Source organism: Aphelocoma coerulescens, chromosome 4 (genome assembly GCF_041296385.1).
Source record: "Aphelocoma coerulescens isolate FSJ_1873_10779 chromosome 4, UR_Acoe_1.0, whole genome shotgun sequence".
NCBI lineage: Eukaryota > Metazoa > Chordata > Aves > Passeriformes > Corvidae > Aphelocoma > Aphelocoma coerulescens.
Window position 1 is genome coordinate 10,632,229 of NC_091017.1, and position 24,025 is coordinate 10,656,253.

Here is a 24,025-nt window from a genome sequence, read left to right on the forward strand (position 1 = left end):
TAATTATTAAGCTGAAAGTCTTCAACTGATACAACACTCATGCTAACAAGGTTCCATCTCCACCGTCCACCCCAGGAAACACCCAGACCTTGACAGTTTCTGAGGTTATGACCGTTTCATCTTTATCACAGAATCATGGAATTGTTTGGGTTCTAAGCCCCTGCCAGGAGCAGAGGCACCTTCCACTAGACCAGATTGCTCAAAGCCCCATCCAACTTGGCCTTGAACACATCCAGGGGTGGGACAACCACAATTTCTGCGGACAAGCTGTTTCAGTACCTCACCACCCTCACAGAGAAGAATTTCTTCCTAATATCTAATCTAAACCTGCCTTCTTTCGGCTTAAAGAATGCTGTACACATCACTGTTGGCCTGAGGTGAGGGAGTGTGTCCAGGAAGAGCAGTGGAGCTGGAGCACGAGTCTGAGCACAAGTCTGATGATGAGGGACCTGGGACTGTTTAGCCTGGAGAAAATGAGACACAGGGGGCCCTCATCACTCTCTACAACTACCCAAAAGGTGAGGGTCAGCCCCTTCTCACAGGTAACAAGTGACAGTCCAAGGAAATAAATGGCTAGGGTCAAATGGTGCCACTCATGACCTGTTACAGCCTAGCTTGCCAGCTATTAAGGATATAATCTTTTCTATGACCCTTCTGGGTCCCTTCTAACTCAGAATATTCTGTGATTCTGCGACTACCTGCCCTTGTGAAAAGTGCTTCCCCAGCTCCCTCATAGTCCCCCCTCCGGTACTGAGCTGCCCTGTCCAGAGCCACTAAAATATTAAATAATGTGAATTACTTGTACTTAAACAACCAGAAATTCTTTGGAAAAATATTATCTCAAAGAAGAGGCAACAAATGTGTTCACTGATCCCTGACATCTCCATCCCAGCTATTGATAAACAGTGGCTGGAAAATTGAGCAGTCTTTTCCAGCTTCAGGTGCAAAGAAGCCTGTAGTTAAGTTCATGAGAAACCAGTGAGGGCAACTGATAGAGGAGGCCACACCTGGCAAGAGGAATTGGACCTGCACAGGAGGAGAATCACACATGAGAGAAAACTGGCCTCTGGTGAAAACTATTTATAGACAACAGCCCAAAAAAGGATTGGCTCTATATTAATGCCGCGCTACTCCCTGTAGTTCATGAGTGCCTGACTTTCTCCTGAAGCTTTCTTCTTTGTTCTCACCTGACTTCTAAAAGGGCAAGGTGAGTCCTGAACAGAGGCAGACAACCAGCCCAACTTTCGTCTTTAATGCATGAAGCAGGTGCTCCAGGGTGCTGCCTGTTCCAAATTCAGCATCTCATTTGTTATAAACTAACAAAAAACTCCCCTGGGCATGCTGGACCCAAATAATTCCTTAAAACACTAAATGAATCAAGACAGCTTAGTAGATAAAATAGTGTTTTTACTTAAGGTAAAGAGATGAAAAAGGTCTGACATTTAGTCTCATGTGACCTTTATCAAGGACAGTACAGAGCATACAGGTTTTACCTTGATAACCCACTGTAGCCGGAAGTCTTTGACTTTGATAAAGGTCACTCAGGTCCAAAATGTTGGATCATTTTCTGTTACCCTTATCTGAAAGAAAAAAGGCATTCTTCTTAGTACAGTAGTGTTGGGGTTCCTCCCCCCTGGCGTGGGGTCCAGGGGGAGGGGGACCCTGGAGTAGAGGCATGGCCTACAGGGTTTCCCTACTCCCTGGTCAATCCTGTTCCCCATTGGTTGTTTTGTGTTCCCCTGCGCGGGGAGGACCCTGGTTGTTCCGTGATTGCAGAGTTCTTCGGCAGGACCCCGGCCATGTGGCTGGAAAATAAATATCTCTGAAACAGCTATCAAGAATCAGTCCCTATTTCTTTCCACAGGCCCCGCTATCTATACATGTTGCAGAAATCCCCGCTGCAACACAGTAGTCCTCCTTTTTAGTATTACTAAAAAAAAATTTTTAAATAAATAAATAACTTTTTTTAAAGTAATTTAGTTCCAGGAGGAATATCTTACATTATTCTGTATCCAGCACAGTCTTTTCTATTGTCCCTTTTATTTCTGCAAAACTCTCTTCTCTGATCAAACATCACTGGCCTCTGATTGGGGTGGATCATGTGAACTGAGCTCCACTGATGTGAGTAAACAGAAACAAATGGTGAAGCAGAGTACAGACACCATGGTTCTTCATTTTTTTTTTTTTTTTTAATAACTCATTTACTCAGCAATGTAACTAAATAGAAATGGGAGACATTTATGTGTATAGTCACACTGTAGTTAAGAAAATTGGGCTCAGCTGTTACACTCTTGTTTTCTTCCGGAAGAACATTGCATGAAGCTAGCATGGCAGGACAGACATAAGGAAGATGCTGAAGCATGTACTTGAAGCCTCAATAATTTTCAATGTTGTTCTTCAAAGATTTTCTCATCATTCTTCCTGTGAAAGCTGTATTTTCAAGCTTATGTTCAGATTTGTGTTTTCAACATGTAAATTACACACACTCCAACAACTATTTCTAACTGCTCCCCCTTCAGTGTTTGCCCAGACAGACCACCTTGAATCAATTACATACATAAGGGCCAGAGAAAGAGTTTACTTTATTGTCCGCAGAAGAAAATCCTGTCTGAAAATCATTTCTTTCTAGAACTGTGCAGAATTGCACATTCTTCCCTTCAAAATTCATCTCAAGAGCAACTTACATAGAGTTTTACTTACACAAGTTGCTGTGCCATAGGAGAAATATTGATTGGGAGACAGGACTGCATCCAGTGTCTTTTGTGACTGAGGAAAGGTAAGTAAATGAATTCAGACTTCCTCTTCTATCCCGATCCTGTCCTTAGAGCAAACTGTGGCAAAAACGAGAGATAACAGTGTAAAGGGGTTGGTTTTCCCTTGTAATAGTGGCTAAAGGAAAGATGAAGAGAGGCAGGTGAGCTGTGACTATACATGGGATGTCATGGATGGGACAGCACAGCCAACTTAGAGCAAAATACTGCCACTCGTAGAGGAGAAAGAAAGTAGGAAACAGGATACAGCCTGTGTCTCTACTGTTCCTAACTTCTTGGGTCATTAGTAGTGTCCACAGATCAGTTCTTGATGTAGCCCAGAGTGACTTATTTTAGAAGCTCTGCAGAAGCTTTGCATATGGTATTAAAGGATCCTTCCACCTATTAAACAATATACATATAAAAACAAACCTTTATTTATGTCTACTTTTAGAGATGTTTTCTTCACTGACCTTCTTCAACGCCATCCTCTCAAATAAAAATATTCCAACTACTACTGTGACCTGTATTTGGCTGTGGTGGGGTCAAAGAGCCACTACTGGAGACAGAGAACCAGTCTGAAGGTAGCTGCACAGGTCTACCAGCACTAACAAAAGAAAGTAATTTGGCCTTCAAATTTTTAAGGCTGAAGCACATCCTTAGACAAAAATCAGAAAAATCTGCTGGAGACTTCCTACCAAAGGCATCTGGATGTAAGTTCAAATTACTTCAAAATCATAGAATCTCTTTTTCTTGAGAGATTCTGGACACTTCTGGGTCAGACCCACCCTGCCCCACCCTACCTCCCATCCCACACCTCCCCTCTCCCGTTATAATGAAATGGTAATCTGCTACATCCTCATTATTAGGAATCTCATATCCATGAAATGGTTACTTTATATAACTTCAGATAAAATACCTTTGAGACAAATTTGTTAGGAGTTGCTTGGAAGCCAGTTTCAACCCTGCTAACACAATCATTGTAATTTTCAGGAGAAAAACATGATCTTTGTAAAGAGAAGAATCTAATACAGGCATTTTTGTTTGTGGGCAAGGTTCAGTTAAATCTGAAGTTAAGGTGCCTTCAGCCATCTTGTATCCTACTCATGGGAGCTCACTCTGTGTTTCTATGAAGCATAAATTTCCAAACTTCCACACATAAAACTGTGGTCAGCTCCAGAAATAGCATGTTTAAGAAGAATGCTTTTAACTCAGGTTGTTTTGCTTCATAGAAAGAGCCACATATGACTGTACTTAAACTAATTATATGAAGGTTGTATTTTTGACCAGAAAAATGTGTATTGCATTACATACGCTTAGAAGAAATATGTGAAATGGAATTATTATTATTATTATTATTATTATTATTATTGTTATTATGCCAGGAAGATTTGGACTAATTCACCTCTGCAGGCACTTCTCTCTACATCTTCCAATGAGACTTTTGACATTCTGATCTTTTATAACTAGAGTTAAATTTGAGGTCTACATAGTCTTGTCATTCCTGACCTTACTGACTCTTACATCCATCACATGGCTTCATTTTGCTTCTCTGGGATAGTTCAGGCAATGACAGATTCACTTCAGAAAATTTCTTAGGAGATTTTAACAGAACGGTATGTTTTATAAAACCCTACCAGTAGCTGGCATGGCATTAGAGGGGAAACAAAAGTACTCAGAAGCTGAGAAAGGAACAGAAGATCCTACACGGATGCTCACAATGGAACACAGCTCATTCCTACTCCCACAAAAGCAAGGGCAAAAATCCTTGCCATTTACTCTATAGAACTGTTATTACACCATCCCAGGGGAGCAGCAAAAATAGCATCCCATTTTGCATCTGGCTTCCAGCTTTATATTAGCAGAAATGTAGGACACATGGGAAGCAAAACAGGCCATACAAAAGGTGAGTCAGTCAATCTGATTTTATGGCTTTGATTCACTCATTCTCAGTTTTCCTCAGCCTCGAGGAATGGTAGCCCTCAGAAAAAAGGTGCAGCTAAGTAAGTCCATGTTACCCAGCTTGAGTGGTTAACAGAGTAATTACAGGGCTACTGGGCACCTCATCACTGACTTACCAGTTAGGGCATCAAATGCATGACATGTGGCTGGTTGGTGACTGTCCCTTTAGCAGTAACTATCAACCTTCCTCAGAGCAATAACTATATTTAAATGACCCTTCCCCAGTACAAGTCTAACATAAGATAATAAGCTCTAAGTCACTGACATGCTAAGCAAGTGAGGAGAGCAAATCCAGCACACACATAAGCATGCATCAAGTTGAAGCGCACATTCTGATTTTTTGCAGTAAAAAACACCAAGCTCCATGCCCAGCTCTTTCCACAGATCATATCCAGAATTCAGAAGAGTCCCTGAGCTGGCACAGACTAATTAAGAAGAAAGGGAAAAATTATATTTATGTGTAAACAATACTCTTATAAAGAAACACTATCAATAATGTAGTGGTAAAATACTTGAAAGGAAATGGATTTTTTATGAAGTCAGTTTTCCAAAGCCTTTCTTCAGATAAGAGAATAATACTTTTAAATTGCTATTCACGATGACCACTTGTTAACATTTTGCCCTGGGGAAAAAACACAGCTTAGCAGTACAAGGGCTTTATAATAAGCATCTTTATCTCCTTGGGATTCTTGTTATTTTTTTCCTCAGTACTGTAAACCAAATACCACTCGGGTTGACTCACACAGACCGCGGGAGGCGGACATGGAAAAGAGGGCTGTTTTCTCATGAGAAGTTCAACATGGTGGAATTCCTCTTCCATTTCTGCAGCTCCAAAGACGATTTGCACCCAGCTTGACCTGGCAGACGTAACTTTTCTTCTCTCACTCCTAATTTGTCTGCAGTTGGGTCAGGTTCATAGCTGTTTGGAGTGTACCAATGGCTTTCCTGGTTGGAGCTATAAAAAAAGCCTGAGCCTACTCAAATACCAGCACAAGGGCAATATCGTAGGCACTCCTTGGAAGCAGCAGAAAGAATGGGGTAGATGAGCTGGCAGACAGCATTCCTGTCGTAGCCCACAACCAATCACCATATGTTTGGCTCCAAACTAGGCAGCAGAGAGGCCAGAACAATGCAGAGAATTCAGATGATTTTGTTATGTCACAACGAAGACAGGGAGCTTTGAAGCTTGCAAGCATCACCTACATTCTCTGCCTTTCCTTACCAAAGCATTACTTCAGAGAATTAGCAAGAGGAACCTTCCTCTTAAACACTCTTAAAGATTTGGTTTCCAAAAGGGGCTTTGTTCTATGGTGGCTTTGGATATATTTCCACTCTGAATTTGCTTTAACACAATGTTTTTTGTTTTAATACAGTGAAGGCTTTTAGCCTGCTCAGTTAAAGAAAGTTAGAGGGAAGGCACTTCCAAACTGAATGTATATCCCATGGACACGCAATGGAGTACGCTTCAGAGACCCTTCATTTCGGCACTGGAAAAGCCAAGATAAGCTGTGGATGTCCCATCCACAGAAGTGTTCAAGGCCAGGCTGGATGGGGCTTTGAGCAGCCTGGTCTAAGTGGAAGGTGTCCCTGCCCATGGCAGGGAGTTGGAACTAGACAATCATTAAGGTCCTTTCCAATGCAAACTAGTCTGATTCTCTGACCTTGTGATCTAGTTTAGACCCAGCAAATCTCTGCAGTTAACAGAGCGATCAGTATAAAAAAAAGTAGAATCAGAAAGCTCAGAAACAACTGCAAGCACCACGTTACAAATTTGCACTCAGAATCAACTGGTTTGAGTACTCAGCAGTGATGAGGGCACACCACAAGTGCTGTGTCCAGTTCTGGAGGCCTCAATTCAGGAAGGACATTGAGGTGCTGAAGAAGGACAACAATGCTCATGAAGGGTCTGGAGGGTTAATCCTATGAGGAATGGCTGAGGAAGTTAGGGCTGTTTAGCCCGGAGAAAAGGAAGCTCAGGGGAGACCTTATTGCTCTATAAAACTCCCTGAAAGGAGTTTGTAGCCAGGTGGTGGTCCCAGGCAATACATGACAGGACAAGAGGAAATGGCCTCACGTGGTACCAGAGAAGGTTCAGGATGGACATCAAGAGGAATTTCTTCACAGAAAGGGTGATTAAACATTGGAATGAGCTGCTCAGGGAGCTGGTGGAGTCACCATCCCTAAAGGTGTTTAAGAAAAGACTGTGGTCTAGATGACATGGTGGTATTTAGTCAAAAGCTGGAATCAATGGTCTCGGGAGTCTTTTCCAACCAACTGATCCTTTGAGTTTGTGATTCTATGCTAAGGGGGATGTCTTCACACCGCAACTTCACCCCATTTCAGGTGTTGGAGACAGTCAAGGGAGTCTCCAACAACAAAGCAGCTTAGGCTACAGAGATTTAAGATCTTTTTTAGGTTGCCAATTTTATGCGTGTACCACAAGAGCCATTCTATTATATAAACCAAAAAATACATTGATCTGCCACCGCTACAAATGCTAGTTAAGATTTTTTTTTTTTTGGTTCTACATTAGTTTACACACCACCTCTTCTTCCACACTGGGTGGACACAGGCCTAAATGGCCAGGAAAAAAATCTTAACACGCGCAGAGATGAACTGAGGAAGGATAAGAAAAGAGAACATCAAGTACAGGTTACAAGGTTCCACCTTCTACTGTGAAGGCAGGTGGGATTTATAGACAGCCTGTGCCTGGGCTGCCTTGAACATCAGTGCTCTCAAATGAACCACTGACACAGGGAACACTAGTGCTCAGAGTAAGGTCAGTGTGACTCAGCCCACTGCGGGGCTGGGGCAGCGAGATGCCAATCAATCCCAGCCCCTCCCCTGGATCGAGTTTCCCAAAGAGGCAGACTCAGAGGATGGGTTGATGGGCGGCTCAGAAGCCTAAGCCCCACCCCCCCGGGCGGTGCCCGGGTACAAGCTGCCTCCCCGGTTTGGGAAAAATCTCGGTTACTCGGTTGTTCATTGGTTCTCTGTTATAACTCCCGCCTCTCGGTTCCCCCCCCCCCCCCGTGGTTCTTGTTACATTGTATCCTACCCCTGGCTTGTAACTCATTGGTTGTTTTCCCCTTTACTGGGGTTTTCAAATTCCCTATAAAACTGAAGACAAGCTTCAGTATCGGATCCCATCAATCCCATCAATCCCATCATATCAGATTCCAGCCTTCTGAGCTTGTTCAGGTTGCGAAACTTCTAACAATAAACCTGTTAGAAGCCAGACCCGAACAGCCTCTCTCTTCGTCTCTGAGCTAACATGAGCTGATACCATCGGCTCCTGCCGTGTTCCCTCTGCATAGAAACCAGCTAGCTAACCCAGTAAGCAGCTCTTTTCCTGACTCCGAAGTCGCTTCAGCGACGCATGGAGGTAACGCAGCTGGACTGTCTCTGACCTGGGGCACACCAGAGCTCATGCTTCGAGCACCAAGAACTGCGTTAGGTCAGGTCATGATCCCAGGGAGAAATGCTAACCTCAATTAGAGGCATATAAGAGATTCTAAGCCAATATTCACCCCCTGCTCTTTTTGTGAGGCTGTAGTTCCATGCACTGCTGCTCCACATAGTGCCACAGGCTGCCATCACTTCAATATGCTGATAAGCAGTGCTCTGCTAAAGCACTGCTGCAGCACTGCTGGCTGCTGCAGACATGTAGGTATTTTTGTTACTAATGTGTGACCTTAGAGAATTTATTAATGAAAAACATTGCAGCTTGCAGAGGAAAACAGTTTTAGCCTGAAGCAGACTACCACTGAGGTCAGTGAGTCGAGCAACATGAAGTTAGCTAAAGATGACCTAGAAAGGAAGAGAAAAAAACCATAAGATTTGTTTCTTTACGGCTTTGTTATGGCAAACAATTACTGTGAAAGGCTTTTTTCTATTTTTTAATGGGTGTTTTCCTTGTGCAATTGCTCAAAGTAGATATCTAGGTATAAGATGGAGGTGGCCAGAATATTTTCTACATAAATATGTCCACCTAAACAGTTTTAAGCAATTTATATAATTTGTCTAAAAGGTGTCTGGATCCCAGAGTTGACAGCTTGCTGTTTTATTTTTGTTTTGTGATGACTAAGAGTAAGTTCCAGTTCTAAAGTTGTAATAACATGCAGGCCACACAGAATTATTAAGGTTATATAAAGATACTGGTTTAGTAAATGTCAGTGGCAGGAGAACACAGTCTTTTCACAGAAAAAAAAAAGGAATATGATTGTTTGAAGGGGGTTTGACAGTAAATGTAAAATATTCAACTTTGGGTTATCTGTGTGTCTGCAATTTTGCTCTGTGCACTTTTTCTTGAATGAGGATCAGACTTTCTGCCCAACATCAAGTTCAGTGGAGCTGAGAGATGATACCAGGCTGCAACAAAATCCTGTCCATCAGGAAGTCATTTAGGTCCCAACAGGTTGTTACCTTTAACCACTATTTATTTCTCCTTCAGTAAAAAACCAAAATTTGACAGGCTGAAAATCAGCAAGGAACAGACTTAATCATATCAAAGAATGAGAAGGGAAGTGAACAAACCTGTTTCTAGCTTGGCTTTACTACTGTCCATACTTATGCCTCCAAGTAGCAAATAAACCCCAAATCTAAGCTTCTGAAAGCAGCACAAAAATCATAATCCCTTTTCTCTTGCTAATACTAAGGGAAAGACCAAGAGTCAAAATATTCCCAAAGTAAAAATCAAGTATTCCACAACCATGTGAATAAATAAGAGGCAAAAAAAAGGAAGCTGCAAAAGTCATCTTAGAAGTACGACAAAGATGTCTGACAAACAACTGCTAAAATATGAAAAAATAAATAAATCTTGAGTGTGCCACATTCTGTGATCTAGAAGACTAAAATAACATTTGGAGAGCCATGAATCAATATGAAGTATTTCAAAACTGTTGGCTCTTCCCCAGACACATCCCTAAAGACATACTGTGGGAACATTTTTTGCACAAAGTATTGTAGCTGCAATATAGTTAGTAGCTTCCCATGAACTTATAGTTCCAGGATTACTGTAAATAAAGTATTTTAAACAAATTTAAAAGAAAAAAAAGTCTTTCAAGAACAAAAAGACTATATACTGTAAGGATACTCAAAACCAGCTACCCCTGCTTTTTTTTGACATTTAACAGACCAGATATTCAAAAATGCACAATGACAACTCCAACTTAGATGCACCACTGCCATTGCCAGCATCATATGCATCAATTTATGCTTAACCATGTAATTTACTGGGTTTGGAAGGGAGCAAGTACCACTTAAGAGAAATACTCCATGATCAGCAAAATGGGCTAACACAAAATGCTGTATATTATGACATGAAATATACTTCTTGTTTTAGAAAGTTTCTCTCCTCCCTTTTTCTTCCAGCACACAGCTCCTATCTCCCACCCTAACGCTACTTCTAAGCCTGGTTTTAGTCATTTCTCCCTAATCTTCCCCACACCCACTAACCATCCATAAGCAGCACCCAAATCCACTACAGTGAACGCTTGTGAGGAATTTGCCAGTGCTGAGTCTTTAAAAGCAGCCAAATGAGTAAGTCTGGAGTCAGAGGTCAGAAAAAAGAAAAAAAAGTTGGGTGAGTAAACTCCATTCACAAAAAAAAAGAGTCTAAAATGATGCAGAATATGTTCTCAATCTGGCAAGGCAAAACACATACTTCTTCTGCTCCTGTCCATCATTTCATGAGCCTGGCTGCCACTTTGGTTTACACTCAGTAACACCTTCCTCCCTAGGTAGTCCTATTGAAAACTGTGAGATGAGGCAGGGAATAGCATTCTCAGTATTAACAGCAGCAGTGAGGCTGCCCCTTCATCAATCATCGATAATCTGGGGTTTTATTAAAAATAGCTGATACCTGTGCTGACAGTTTCCAGCTCTGGCACTGCAACCCATTCAGGTTGTAAAGGGATTTAGTGCTCCAAATCCTGCAAGAATCTTGTAACTGTCCAGTTATCACTTGATGGCCACACCCCTTCAGCATCCTAGTGGCCATGTCACTGCAGATAAGCTCTGTTTATGTTAACTTAGGATATACAGCATACTTCTACAAAGCTGGATGAGTGCCCTTTTGCAGGATGTTCTGTACATTAAAGTCCTGCAGCCAAGAGGCCTGAAGATGTTGAGGGAGAAGAAAAGGCTTTTCATAGAGCTTAATCCAATTAACGCACATTACTGAAGGTTAGGATCATATGTCACATTATCCAGACACATCCTTTCATGCACCATCATCTAATTGCAAAGTCCAATTTTCTTTTAAGGCTTTTCAGCTTCATCAAGAAAATGTGATGGGAAATTCAACACTTAAACTACAGGTGTCTTAGATAAGATTTCTTCATCTTTCCTTTATTTTTCACGCACTTCCCCCACCCCCAAAGAAATATGATGCCTTTTTTAAAATAGTGGCTTGTTTCATCAAGTAATACAAACTGGCATCCATTCAAATATCTCCTAAGCTTTTGTTTGAGGGATTGTAAGACCTTAGTGCAGATGAGTAGAGGAAGAAAAAAGCAGGGAGAGTGAAACACCACATACTGCAAATGAATAAAGGATTTCAGGTGCTGTGGCTGCTGGAATGCTATCAGGCTAGATTTCTCTAATAGCTTTGAGAGCACCTTCCCACCATCGTCACATTAAATGCAGTTGTCAGAGCGAGGTCTGCCATCCTTGATCAAAAAAGAGGGAAAGGCAGATTCTCATTTCTGTACAACCCTCTTTATGCAACTTCAGCAGGACAGGGGGTATGAGAGGACAGTTTATGCAGGCAGGTGAGCATCTTTCTGTGAAACTGTGAATTTCTTCTCAATTTTTCCGGGAGCAGCTGGAGAGCACAAATCTTTCCACTTAAAAGGGCTAACACTGAAACCAGGAGCAATCTAATTTCTAAAACTTGGGCAACAGGTAAATCCATTAAAGATGGATGTGATGAGAATCCTACTGGAGAAAAATTTATTGGAGAAATTCAATAACGCCTTGAAAATACACCTTGATCTCATGATTATTCTGTGACACAAGTATGGCAACTTCTAATCATAGCCCCCAAGTTGGTTACTGCTACCTCCCCACAGAAGGCTACTGGTTTCATACCCCAACTGCTAAGAGTACACCATTACATTCCTTATCCATTTCAGTGCAAATGCCAGTTGCTCATGTCACCTGGCAACAAAGGTTGCTTGGAACAACTGTGTTCAGAAGACCTACAAGAACACAGGAACCTACAAGAACCTGTCACCCTCAGGAAAAGTCCCACTTGCTCATACCCACTTCTCAGTCAACTACGGAAAGAAAATAGATTAAGTATCCCATTACTGACCCTCAACCTTCAGTATTTATGTCTTCTTGAAACTACTGCTGCAGGTAGACTGAGGCAGGCAACATACATGTATTTTTGCTTTCCCTTCCAGCCAACAGGATGAAATATTTTAGTTTCCCAACAAATCCCAAAATGCTGCACAACATGTAGCAGTCACTAGTGGCTTGGTCTAACTGCTGATGTTGGGCTCCGAGCACATATGCTGAAATTTATGCAATCTGTGCTCTGATATTTGCAGTGCTGGATCTGAAAGAAAGAGGCAAGCACCAGACCTGCTGGGCCTCTTCAACAGAATTAGTGAGAGACTGAAAGGATTAATGGAATATGTAGGGAAGGAGCTGCTCATTAGCATGCAAGGAGCATCCATCTACAAGGAATGCTTGAGTTTTAACAGATATCTACTTTGGGGTTTATTAAGTTTCTTGTGTACTTCAAGAAAAGAAAGCAATGCAGGAGGCATGACCAGTGTGCTTAATTTCTCACTTTCATTTAAAGTGTTACTGAGGAGTAGGCCCTGCTGAGGACTACATATATTTCTAAAAATTCAGCTTAGACTTTGACACATCTCATTGTCCATTGCTTTGTTACATCACAGACTGAAATGAATGTTACTTCAAATCCAAGTCAAACCAACTTCTCCCAGCCTGCCTCTGTGGAAAGGAGGGGGACCAAAACCCCATTTTATAACTCAAAACAAACGTGAGGACTTATAACTGAAAATATCTACAGGAGTGGTTGATGCAAAACCAAAATGCAATGAAAAGAAATAAACCATATTGTGCTATTTTTATCTTCTTCCTATTTCCCATGAGTCAAGCAAGTGCAAGTACGATTGCTGTAACCATTCCCCGTGTATTTGTGCTTACTGCAGATACTGCAGACATCATTTTGATTAAACTCCTACCCATTAATCTAACAGAGATAGACATTTCTTGGTAAGCACACAACTACTAAGGCTCATTCAGCATTAGGGTCACCATCTGCAGCTTCACTGACTTTCCCTGAGACTCTGCCTTGTTCTACAACCTTCAGCCAATGTAAGAGATCAAAACCACTGTGAACTTATCCCCAAAGATTTGGGGATGGACCAAGTACAAATGCTTCACTGGCTTAGGTCAGTCTAATCTAATTCTAATTCAGTACAGAGTACATATAACAGACACCTGGGAATCTAAGACAACTTGCTCTATACATACTCCCTGCTGGCTATATGTTGACAATTGAGATCAGTGGCAAGAACAGAGCAAAATTCCACAAAGTCACATTATTAACAGTTACCTATTCTGCAGTGATATGTGTGTGCCTTCCAGCAATACATGTGCTTTCCTAATGCCTTCAGTGCTATGTAAATTTCCTGGTGCATAAGGTTTTTTTAGCATTCATTTAAACAAATACAGATTTGGCACAAATGTTACTCTCTGAACATGTAGATTCAAATAGCCTAAAATTCTGGAAAAGCTGGCACCCCATTATAGCCCTTTTCTGGTTTTATCCTGCTTCCAGTTACCACTGGTCACATTTATCATTGTATGAATGTAATTATTAAATTGACATTTTATGAAAGAAAAAGGTTGTCCTTGTGACAGGCTTACATTTCTGTGTGCTGTGGTTTATATGAGTAGTAGCAGCCCTGACAAAGAGCATGTGACCTGATTTCCCAGATGTCTGTAAATGCACTTGGCGTTGAATTTTAAATCTGACTGAATTCAAAGCTCTTCATATAAAACACAATTCAAGTTAACTTTTATCTCTATTTTTTCCCTTTCTGTCTCAGCAGCTGTTCTTCTTTTATTATTTCATGTGCTATATTCAATATGCAAAGTTTCCTTGTTTGTTAGAGTGCATTACACTTTCGAATGCATCTGTCATGCTGAAAAACAGGAAAGTAGCATAAAGCCTCTCTTGTGAATTCCCCACCCCCCCACCCCCAGTTAAAGGAAGGCTTAGTTAGAAGAAAAAAAAAAGGAAATAACTGAAATTTGCCTCTGAGCATCTAGAAAGCTTAAGAAAAAGGTTCCTCAGCTTTATGAAAGTTTAAAAATTAAAACACTGGTGAATTTAATGCTTAGAAATGACAATGACTGGTCCTGGGAATTTTCCTTAAAAGGATGATTTGGGAGCTAAGACACAGATAGGAGACATGGATTCTATTCTACATCTATCAACAGCTTACTGGTTAACCTCTCAGGCTATGCCAGCCCTGGAGATAGTTAGAAAAATAATTCAAATCCTCATCTGAACCAATGTAGGGACCTATGGGAGTGGGGGTTTTAGATACAACAGCTAGACTTGCTTTTACCCTTCCTTATTTTAATCCTGCCAAAACTGAGCCAGAGACATACAGTTCAGTCCTGCCTCAGAAGTCTTTCCTCATTGAAGCTTCCTGGATTGTAAAACACTGGAGCTTTGTTGTTAAGTTTCTCTGGAGCAGAAAGATCACAAGGGTTGGATCTGGGTATTTCTTTGCAGCAATCAGGATTATGAGACTGTAGGAGAAGCCTGGCCTGGGCTGTGCAAAATTAATTCAGGCTAATTCACCCTCCCCAAAGTCCCAGCAGCTGAAGACCACTCCTGCAGAATTCCAGATGGACACTGCACCCCTCCTTAAGGAATCCATCCATATTTCAACAGCATGAAGCACAGCACTGAACAGCTTTCAAAACTATGCACACTGTAGGGCATTATTACTAATAAATAAAATCAAACAACAGAATTAATGGGCATTTAAATAAACATTAGGAATATCACTAGTTATGGGGGCACATATGAACTACATCCCTATAACAGGTGCATATAAAAGGACACTGCACTTAATATTTTTTTGCATTTTTTTAAAAAGTTAGGCTCAATCTAATCAACAGAGCTAAATGTATGAATTTTGGCAATGGCTGTAGCTTATTTCCAAAAGCATGTGGTCACAAAAAAGTTCACATCCCTGACCAATTTTCTGGCAGGTTTTGCTGGTGGTTTCCAATTTCAACAGTTTCACGGGGGCAAAATTCCTTACAGCTTCCTGCCTGGCACCTGAGTCAGAGGCTGGAGTGTATCTCCAGCAGCTGGCCAGGCAATGTGCTTCAACGTTCAGCCCATATTGTTTCATGATGTATTTTCAAAGGTCCGCTCTTCATTTTGGAGCAGAGCAATATGAGATCTAACACATCAGATCTAACTCCCTGAAATAGAATAATCTTGTTCTACCCACCACTTCTTCAAGTCCAAAAATCCCCCCTGTTTTCCATATTAAGCAGGGTTTTTGGTCATCAACAAATGAAATGGAGCTACCAGGCAAGATTGCAACACAGATGTTGTCTGACTTCAGTCAAAGTTCAGTGTTGAACTACATGTATGTAGCTACAGTGAGCTGTAACTCTGGCCATCCTCTGCAGCCTGGTCTGGCCCAGAAAACATTAACGCCTTTCTAATTGGGTCACTGTGGGCTGTGTTGTAACTCATTCATGCAGCTCCCCTGTTTTAAGAAGTCAGAGCATTCTTGTCTCTGTACCCAGCCACAGCAATCTGCATGCTAACATTTTCAAGTGATCTGAAACCACAGTTTGAAATGGTATTTAAGTGCCTAAAATCCTTTAAAACTTCTAATTGCCTTTTAAATACAGGTCTGATTGACTCAGAACTAGATCTACAATAAGAAATTATGAGCTAAACATGTTTCTAATTTTAACTCTACAGCCACATAAGCCAACATTACATAAATTATGTAGCACTGAGAGATTGCAGTTAAAATTGGGTTTCAGAGAGAAAACCGAGCTAGAAAATACCCATTTAAAAAATACCTGCAGAATTATGATGGAAATATTAAAAAAAAATGAGGCTTAAAAAGGAATTAATTAAACTTTACTGCTCAAAAGCACAAAGGATCTTGATCTGCACTGCAGAGAAAGCACATATTCACTTGTCAGGAAGACCAGATCCTTCAGATTACTCTTCTCTTTCAAGTACATTGGATCTACTTAAAGTGTTCTGCCCTTAATCCATGAAATATTTAATTATTCACATGAAAAAGTAACCATTTCAACAGGAGTGATTTAGCAAACTCCAAGCGAATGGCCACGAGTGGCCTGATATGAATCACTCCAGACAGGTAATAGCTCAGTTCCCTGTCCCCTTCTCTTTGGGTGACTTCCCTGCTCAGATATTAATTATAGGTCTGCATGCCTTCCAAACCAGGTCTGCCTTGACATGCTGCTGAGGGAGAACAAAATTACCTAAACCAGGCCACAGGCGTCTGCCAGGTCAGTCTAAAGTGAGACTTGAGTGCTTTAGAACATTGCAATGATAACCATTCACTTGGTCCCACAGATGCTTCTGCCTTCTGATCCACCAGATGGACAAAGCTGAGGTTGAAACGTCTTGGAAAACACCTCCCCCTACACCAGCCCAGATGTGACTGCAGATCACAACATGGTCCTCTGTTGTGATCCCAAGGTCCTCCTTGTTTTTCCTAACTGTAAAAGGGAAAACCCCCTAGACTTCAGTCCCTGGGACAGATCAGCACCAAGAGCAGACAAGAATGTAGAGATGAATATCCATACCTGATATTCATTCCTCCTTACATTTCTGAGGCTTTTTAGGCTCCTGAAAAGCTGCTGTCAGTACTGTACAAACATTCAGTTTGCAGCTGAATTCCAGCAGTTCAGAGATCATAATGGAATCATTAAAAATAATAGATCAGAGTAAAAAAAAGTGATGCCTGATCCATAGTTTCACATGTTCTTCCATATCTATTAGTTCTTTGTGGCAAATAGTTTATTCTAATAGTTTATAGGCAAATAGGTAATGTCCCAAACATATCAGCTCTCTATGCCTGCAAAAACTGGTAAGCAATAAATAAAATGCAAGACTAAAACAGTAGAAAGAATAAATTTGGATTTCTTTCAAAGTTCCTCAGCAATTGGACCTACACAGAAAGAATAAAACGTATATTTCTGTATGCCTGTAGGAGTACAGAAATTCAGAGTTTGGTGTGAGGAATGGGAAGAAAGGCTGCAGGAGGAGAGAAGCAGGAGAACTCTTAGAGGTAGGAAGGGCTAAAATTTTATTTCAGGCATCTTTCTAGGAAGTGATCAGCAGATGGAAAGCTCACAACATCTGGCATTTAAAGAGAAGTTGATATTTAACAGGATTTCCTCTTTCAAAATATTGATTTTTAAAAATGAACAGCTTTTAAAGAGCACATACATACATACAAAAAAAACCTCAAAAGCAAGCTAGCCACAGTGCCAGTCTCATCGCATCATGCAGCTGTCTCAAATGTGGTTACCATCTGCCCCAAGGGTGGATTTAAACCTGACAGACTAGAAATTAAGGAACTGTTGTCCTCAGCTCATCAGGTCATATCATTTTCATGATTCAACCTAACCTTAAAGTCCATCCACAATTCTCGGGGGCCATGGTCAAAATATGTGTTATGTACAGCTGAAAGGTGAAATGGCCACAAACACATCCTGCCTCCTGCCCCAACACAAGGAGCAGGGGCAGGAATGGTGCTCATGCTGCTGCTTCTCCACAGCACTCTGGTGCCTGTGTTTCCTGCCTTTCCCCCATGTGACAGTAGCAGAACAGGACTGCAAAGAGCTATTTTGCAAGAAAAAAATGTGTGTGGTGTTGTTCATAGCTCATCTGTGCTTATAAGACTCCTCTAGGCTGTGCTGGCTGTTCTCCTGAAAGTATTATGTATTTAGATACATAAAATAAGTATTTATCAGATCAAGAGCCAAAAAAAAAAAAAAAAAAGGCTAAGTTTATCTATTCTCACAGGAATTTACATATTTCTATATTTCTTGGATGTCAATGATTTTATACTGCAGAGAAATATTTCTGAGAAAGCGTCCCTCTTTTAACAGAAAATCATCTGATCTCTCCAGTTTCCAAACAGGCCAAACTCTCCATACACTCAAGCCTGTTAAATTAGTTGTGACTATGACCAGAACTGCCATTGTGTTCCCAAAAACAAGGTTCTAATGATCTATGCTGCTATCTTGGAAATGAATTATAAATACCTTTTAAAACAGAGTAGTAACACTTTAGTTTTCCATAGCAACTTTCAAATCAAGTGTTGCCTCCACATGTCAAGTCAGTGTGGCCAAAAACACCACATATGGATTAAGGTGGATATTAAAGAGGGAGCAATATCTCAAAAAGGCCCTCTTTTAGAGAGGGAATTTCTTTTTCTGCTCCATTTCTTAATCTGAAGTATACTCTTCTTCCAAATTGAAAAAACACGTGCATGGAAAAAATGTAACAGGAAACTTGGAGGAAGGAGCCGCAACAGGAAGTCATCATTAAAAAATTCTAAGTTTAGAGCTGAAGAAGGCCAGGAAGTGTCATTCACTCCTTATGCCCCAGTAACAAACCTAGACTTGGGTTGGAAAAATCTCCATCATAAACAAATTTCAATACGTGCCCAGAATGACAGTTAAATGAAACCCAGGCCATGTAGCTAAAACTGTAAATCACATCCTAAACAATGATGCCCCAAAAGAGTCAACAACTTTAGTCCAGATAAAAGCCAGCTTAATTTAAGTCTGAGTGCTATTCAGTTGTCCTAAATTCCGTCTTAGCCCCTGAGCCTAGTGTTTCCTTTTCACTAAATGTTTTGAAAGCCTGAAGATAGCAAAGGGAAAACACCAAGTACAAAGATTCATATGCAATTTTGGCCATGATAATAAGTCCTAGATGATAAAGGACTTTTCCCTTCCAAATTTTTTCCTCTGAGTTAAAACTACCTTATTCCAAGCCCCTACCAAGAAGTTCAATTTCTCTGCATGAAAAGGCTTGACTACGACAGAAGAGGATGGACAAGGTCATCCCTCAAGGTTTCAGGCTTTCCTTGTAAAACAAAGGAAACAAGTCCTTGCAGAGTATAGCATACAAAAGCCAGCGATGTACAGTTCACTGGAGCAGGGGGTACTGCGCATTCACAAGTAACAAAGCCGTATTCCCTGAAGAACTGCATGATGAGGAGGACATGGACATGAGCCAGCTGAACCGTTTCTTTTCATGTAGCAACTTATCATCTATGTAATTTCTTTCACTTCAAAATCTTTCTTTCAAAAATGATGTGGAACTAACGCAGCAGCTACAGAACACCACTGCTGCACACCTGGTTTGCTACACAGGCCACTCTGGAAAGCAGCTAAGGAGACTGGATATCTCCTCTTCTACAGTTGTCAGGATCTGCCCATGCAAATGGCTGATCGCTAGGAATGGGCAAGTAATAAGGATGGCTTTTGAAGATGATTCCATTAGCTACAAAATCTCACTGCTGCAGCTAAACAAGCCATTTGTAAAATCCTGGACAAAGAATTTCTTTTGGATTTCTTTCAAAGTTCCTCAGCAACTGGACATACACAGAGCTGCTTGCACTGAAAATGCATAATTTCCTTCTATGTATTATATGACTTGGTTCTCTAATTCAGATGCTAGACAATTTATTCTAATTTCTTATCTATTTTTACAGGATCAAACCTAACAACATAATCTTCAGGTTTATTAACATGACCACATGTTCTGCTCCCTCCCTTCTCTCCTAATGACCTGGGGCTGTGAATAGGCTGTTGTTCTGACACTACAGGGTGTGACATGTTAGCATTCAAAGTTAGTGCAGGAACTGGTTGTTCAGCATCCCTGAATTTATGCCCATCTGTCAAAGTGGGTTTGTTCCCACTCAGACAGTCATATGTTGGTGGCAAGAGACAGGACAGGCACCAGGTGTAAGTTCAGAGTAGATGGGGCTAGAGCGTTAAAAGGAAAAAAAAAGAAGAAAAAAAAAAAAAGAAAAAAGTGTTGCTTTGCAAGTAGCTGCTACTGATAGCAAGTAATCAAAACATAGGGAGATTACAGACTCAGATTTCTTGACACTTTGAGGCATTATGCCACAAACAAATGCTTTTATCCTTAAAATGTTTCATTGCTGGGAATTTACATTTGAAAATCCTAATTAAGGGACAATATTGTCCCCCACAGAAAATAAGCAACCTCCACAAATTCAGTGGATATCGAAGTATGCTGAAAAAATTACCCTTACATAAGACTTCATTTTATTAGTGGAGGGCTGATGTTTCTTGTTTCTTCGAATAAGCTACAGGCAGTCAAACAGGCATAAAGCTGGTAAAGTTATCCCGTGAAGAAAAGAAAAAGCAAGATTTGCATTTTGGGAACACCACTTTATTTATTCTGATCAAAGCAAAATAAACCAAAAAAGGTTTACTACTTCAACAGTAAGAAAATTGAGATTTATCTAAAACTGTGAGCCACATTTAGAGCTTACGGACATGGACATGTATTAGATATTCAGCAGCTTGTGCAAGGATGTTTAGGAGATGAAGTCTAATAGAAAGCACCCAAATCTCTGACAGGAGACTCCAGTTTTTCTTCCTCTGTAGTTGAGTAAGAAAGTCTTCCTACCACATATGACTTTAAGGAGGACGGACCTCTAATGAGAGAAGGGTCACCCCTTAAACATGCTGAGGAAAGGTGGAGGAGAATCAGAAAGGCAAAGGGATGGGGGAACAAAAATTGGGAAATATGAGAATAACACCCTCTCATCATACCTTGGCTACACTGAAAAGAGAAGGTGCTTTTTGGTGCCAAAATGACACAGGAATTCAAAATGTTATCAGCTATTTTGGCTCCCACAGCTGGACCACTCATGATGGATAATTTCTCACATTTCTGCATGTAAAACTGATGTGCAGCCCAGACATCCCTCAAGAGGTCAGGGGGCAGCCTCAGGGCCCACAGCCCTGACAGAGGCTGGGTGTCTTCACTGAGACATCCCTCAAGAACAATCTGTCCCAGCTAGCAGATATTACTGGTACTTTGGAGGACATATATCAAGGTTCTGTGTCCTGCAATAAACCGACCTAGCACTCTTCAACAATAAATTTGGGGGAAAGAGAAAAGTAGTATTGGAAGAGTATCTTCTTTGATGGAAGGGTGGTGAGTGAGTGTGAAAGTATCATTTAGGTCTCAGACTATACTCTCACTTTGGCAGATATAGATAGAAAATATCAGATTGGCAAGACAGCTTTGTGTATAAGTAGGTACCAGGCATTAAAAAAAAAAAAAAAAAAAGGAGACTCAGTAAAACCTCAAGCTAAAGCTGTAAGGAAAAATATAACAAGTAAACATCTTTCCCCCCACATCAAGGTGGCTTGTAAATGAACAAGCCAGAAACAGATGTTTCGTATCTTACTTTCAGCATCAGCAGCTCCCTAAAATGATTCCTGAGTTTTGTCATCTTTGGTGTTCTGCTCAAAGCCAACCACTTAGAGGCAGAAAGAGTTCTGACAGCTCTATGCTGGCTGGTGTTTCCAGCTATGCTTTCTTGCCAGCAATTAAAACATTATGCTTATACCTGTGTGATAAAAAAATTTTTTTCTTAGCATCCAAATAGTTAATATATCCAGACTTTTATGACAGTTTAGGATATTACTAAAGAAAACAGGAAATCAAAATTAATGTAAATAAAATAGATGGAATAATCCCATAATGGAATAATCCCATAATGCCCCCCTTTTATTCCCATGATGCTCAGGTGCTAAACCCTTTCAGTTATGTTAACACAAATTAAAATCATATTAAGGTGCAATTCCCAACTGTAATTCACACATTAATTTAAGAAAAATGTGGTCAGACTACTCTGATATTTATTGAAAATGGAAAGAGAAAGACACAGAGAGAGAGAGAAAGAAGAGAATGTAATTGCTTCACAGTAAGTGGAAGCATTTCTGGGTGAAATAGTACTGGCAGTACTTATTAAATTTCATAACAGGATGTTCTCAGCTCAAATATCCTCTTTAGTTCTTGATTTTATAACTGAAACTGACAGAGCAAAACCACTATGAAAGCAGAAAAATATGAAAGTCTTACTTATTTTAAATTGTTTTTTCCCCTCTAGCATTGCTGCCCCAGACTCTGGATTCCTGAGGTTTGAGTGCACTGCTACATATCTCACTTCATGCACCAGCCAATTTTACCCTTCCAGATTCCTTCATTACCTGTTCTTAAACCAGCTCTGCAATTAGATTGTAGTTATCTTCTGGGACTCTGTCCACTTTTCCCTGGTCCCACTCCCTGTCCTCCAATAAGAACACCTTTTCATCCTCTGAGTTTTCAGAGCAGATTAAACAGTCACCGCTGCCTACTTGGCAGGTCAATTAACTCTAATAAACTGGCATACAATTCTCAGCTTTATCATAAAAGCTTCACAAAGAGAGGTTTAGAGTTTGACAGACCCTTTGTCTTTTATTGACCCTATTGCCCTTCAAGAATCCTCAGAGGTAAACACCAGGTGTTCCCACTTTCTCTCCAGGAGAGCATAATGAAGTTAGGAAGGGCTGAAGCCTTCCGTTCCTCAAGCAACCCAGCACTATCCCTTGCTTTGGATATGCCAATATTTCCTGTGCCTCCTCCAAACTATTTCCTTGCCCAGACAGATTGTTAAATGACTGTTCCCAGGACTGCCTAAGCCTTTAAAAGGCCCGTAACTCATTACAGGGTAGCAATGTCCCTTTTGCTAAGGAATCCCTCCAACATAAAAGTTCTGCCTTGCCATAAATTAATCCTTGTATTTCACACAACATATTTGTAGGCAACCACACTTAATGCATACTTCATGACTAATACGTATCACTCATGACTGACTATGGATTAAGATCAGACGGAGAGGCAAACTTCAGGGTGAGAAGAGGTTTGGAATCACAGCTGTCTACATAGGAAACAGGATCAGATAATCAGCCTGCCATGAGTTACAACAAATATTGCTGTGACCATCTGCACTACACCATTACAGTTTCTTTGGGGGGTTGCATTCCTTTTTCCTACGTTGCCAATCTTGCACCTATTTTGCTCTCATTTAGATTATTTCTTGTGCAGCCCTTCTCATGCTGATTGAATCTACCAAAATAAAATTAAAATTTAAAAAATGCAGACCAGAAAATACATTGATACTCAGCCAGAAGATTAGTAACACATTTTGATGTAGGGCCACAAACAATATAAATACATATCCACACAAGGATTCTTTTCAGTATCTGCCACGTGCAATAGATAGATAGATAGATAGGTAGATAGATAGATAGATAGATAGATATGTACACATGCAGAATCAAAACTTGTTTAGTGAGATGAGGTAAAGACTATCTTTTCCTTATCAACAAGTAAGCACAACCCAGGCATGCATTTCTTAGGCATTCAAACAAATGGCTGTAATATTTTGCCCCACTGCTCCTCTCTGACTCTACCTGCAGTGCCGTGTCCAGCTCTGGGATCCTGAGCAGAGGAAAGATATGGACCTGTTGAAACTGATCCAGAGGAGGACCAGAACAAATTATCAGAGAAACAGAGCATCTCTCCTGTGGGATGAGGCTGAGAAAGTAGGGAGTGTTAAACCTGGGGAAAAGAAGGCATCAGGGAGATGATATTGTGCCTTTCAATCTTAAAAAGGGCTGAGAAGCATCAATCTGATTTTTGGTTATGCCTCAACATATGTTATAATCTTCTAAGGGCTACACATGTGCTGGTAACCCTGTCCCTGGGGGGGTTTTGCCTGGCAGCCAATCAGGGCAGAGAAAACTTTCCCAATCAGACTGCACATGACTTCCCCCCTGCACTGGCCGGTAGGACAAATACCCAGATGCCCGAGAAGAATGCCCGCAAAAGTGGTCTGGGGGAGGATCCTTAGCACATAAAAGCAATTAACTCCAACACAACGGGCGCCATTTGCTTTTGGGTTACTTGGAGGGAGAGGGGACTCGCCTGTAGGGCCAGCTCGGCCCCCCTCCTGCCTTCGTTTGTTCCTCCCTGTGGTCCCGCTTTCTTGCCTGTGCCTGCTTCGCCCTGTTTTGCCGTTCCCACGAACCAGTTCGTCACCACGAAGACTTCGTGCTTTGCTGCCTCCCCGACGGGGCGGGCGCCGCCGCAGCCAGCTGCCTCCGCCGTGTTTGCCGGCCACAGCCGCAGCCGCCACCGCTTG

General features: G+C 41.1%; 1 long non-coding RNA gene across 1 annotated transcript; it reads right to left on the minus strand.

Annotated features, from left to right (window-relative positions):
- Positions 1 to 2,235: 2,235 nt before the first annotated feature.
- On the minus strand, positions 2,236 to 22,167 carry LOC138108951 (uncharacterized). Its single transcript, XR_011150156.1, has 3 exons — positions 22,050 to 22,167; positions 2,701 to 2,831; positions 2,236 to 2,430 (listed from the first exon to the last, which is right to left on the minus strand). It is a non-coding gene; the product is annotated as an uncharacterized lncRNA (long non-coding RNA).
- Positions 22,168 to 24,025: the final 1,858 nt, after the last annotated feature.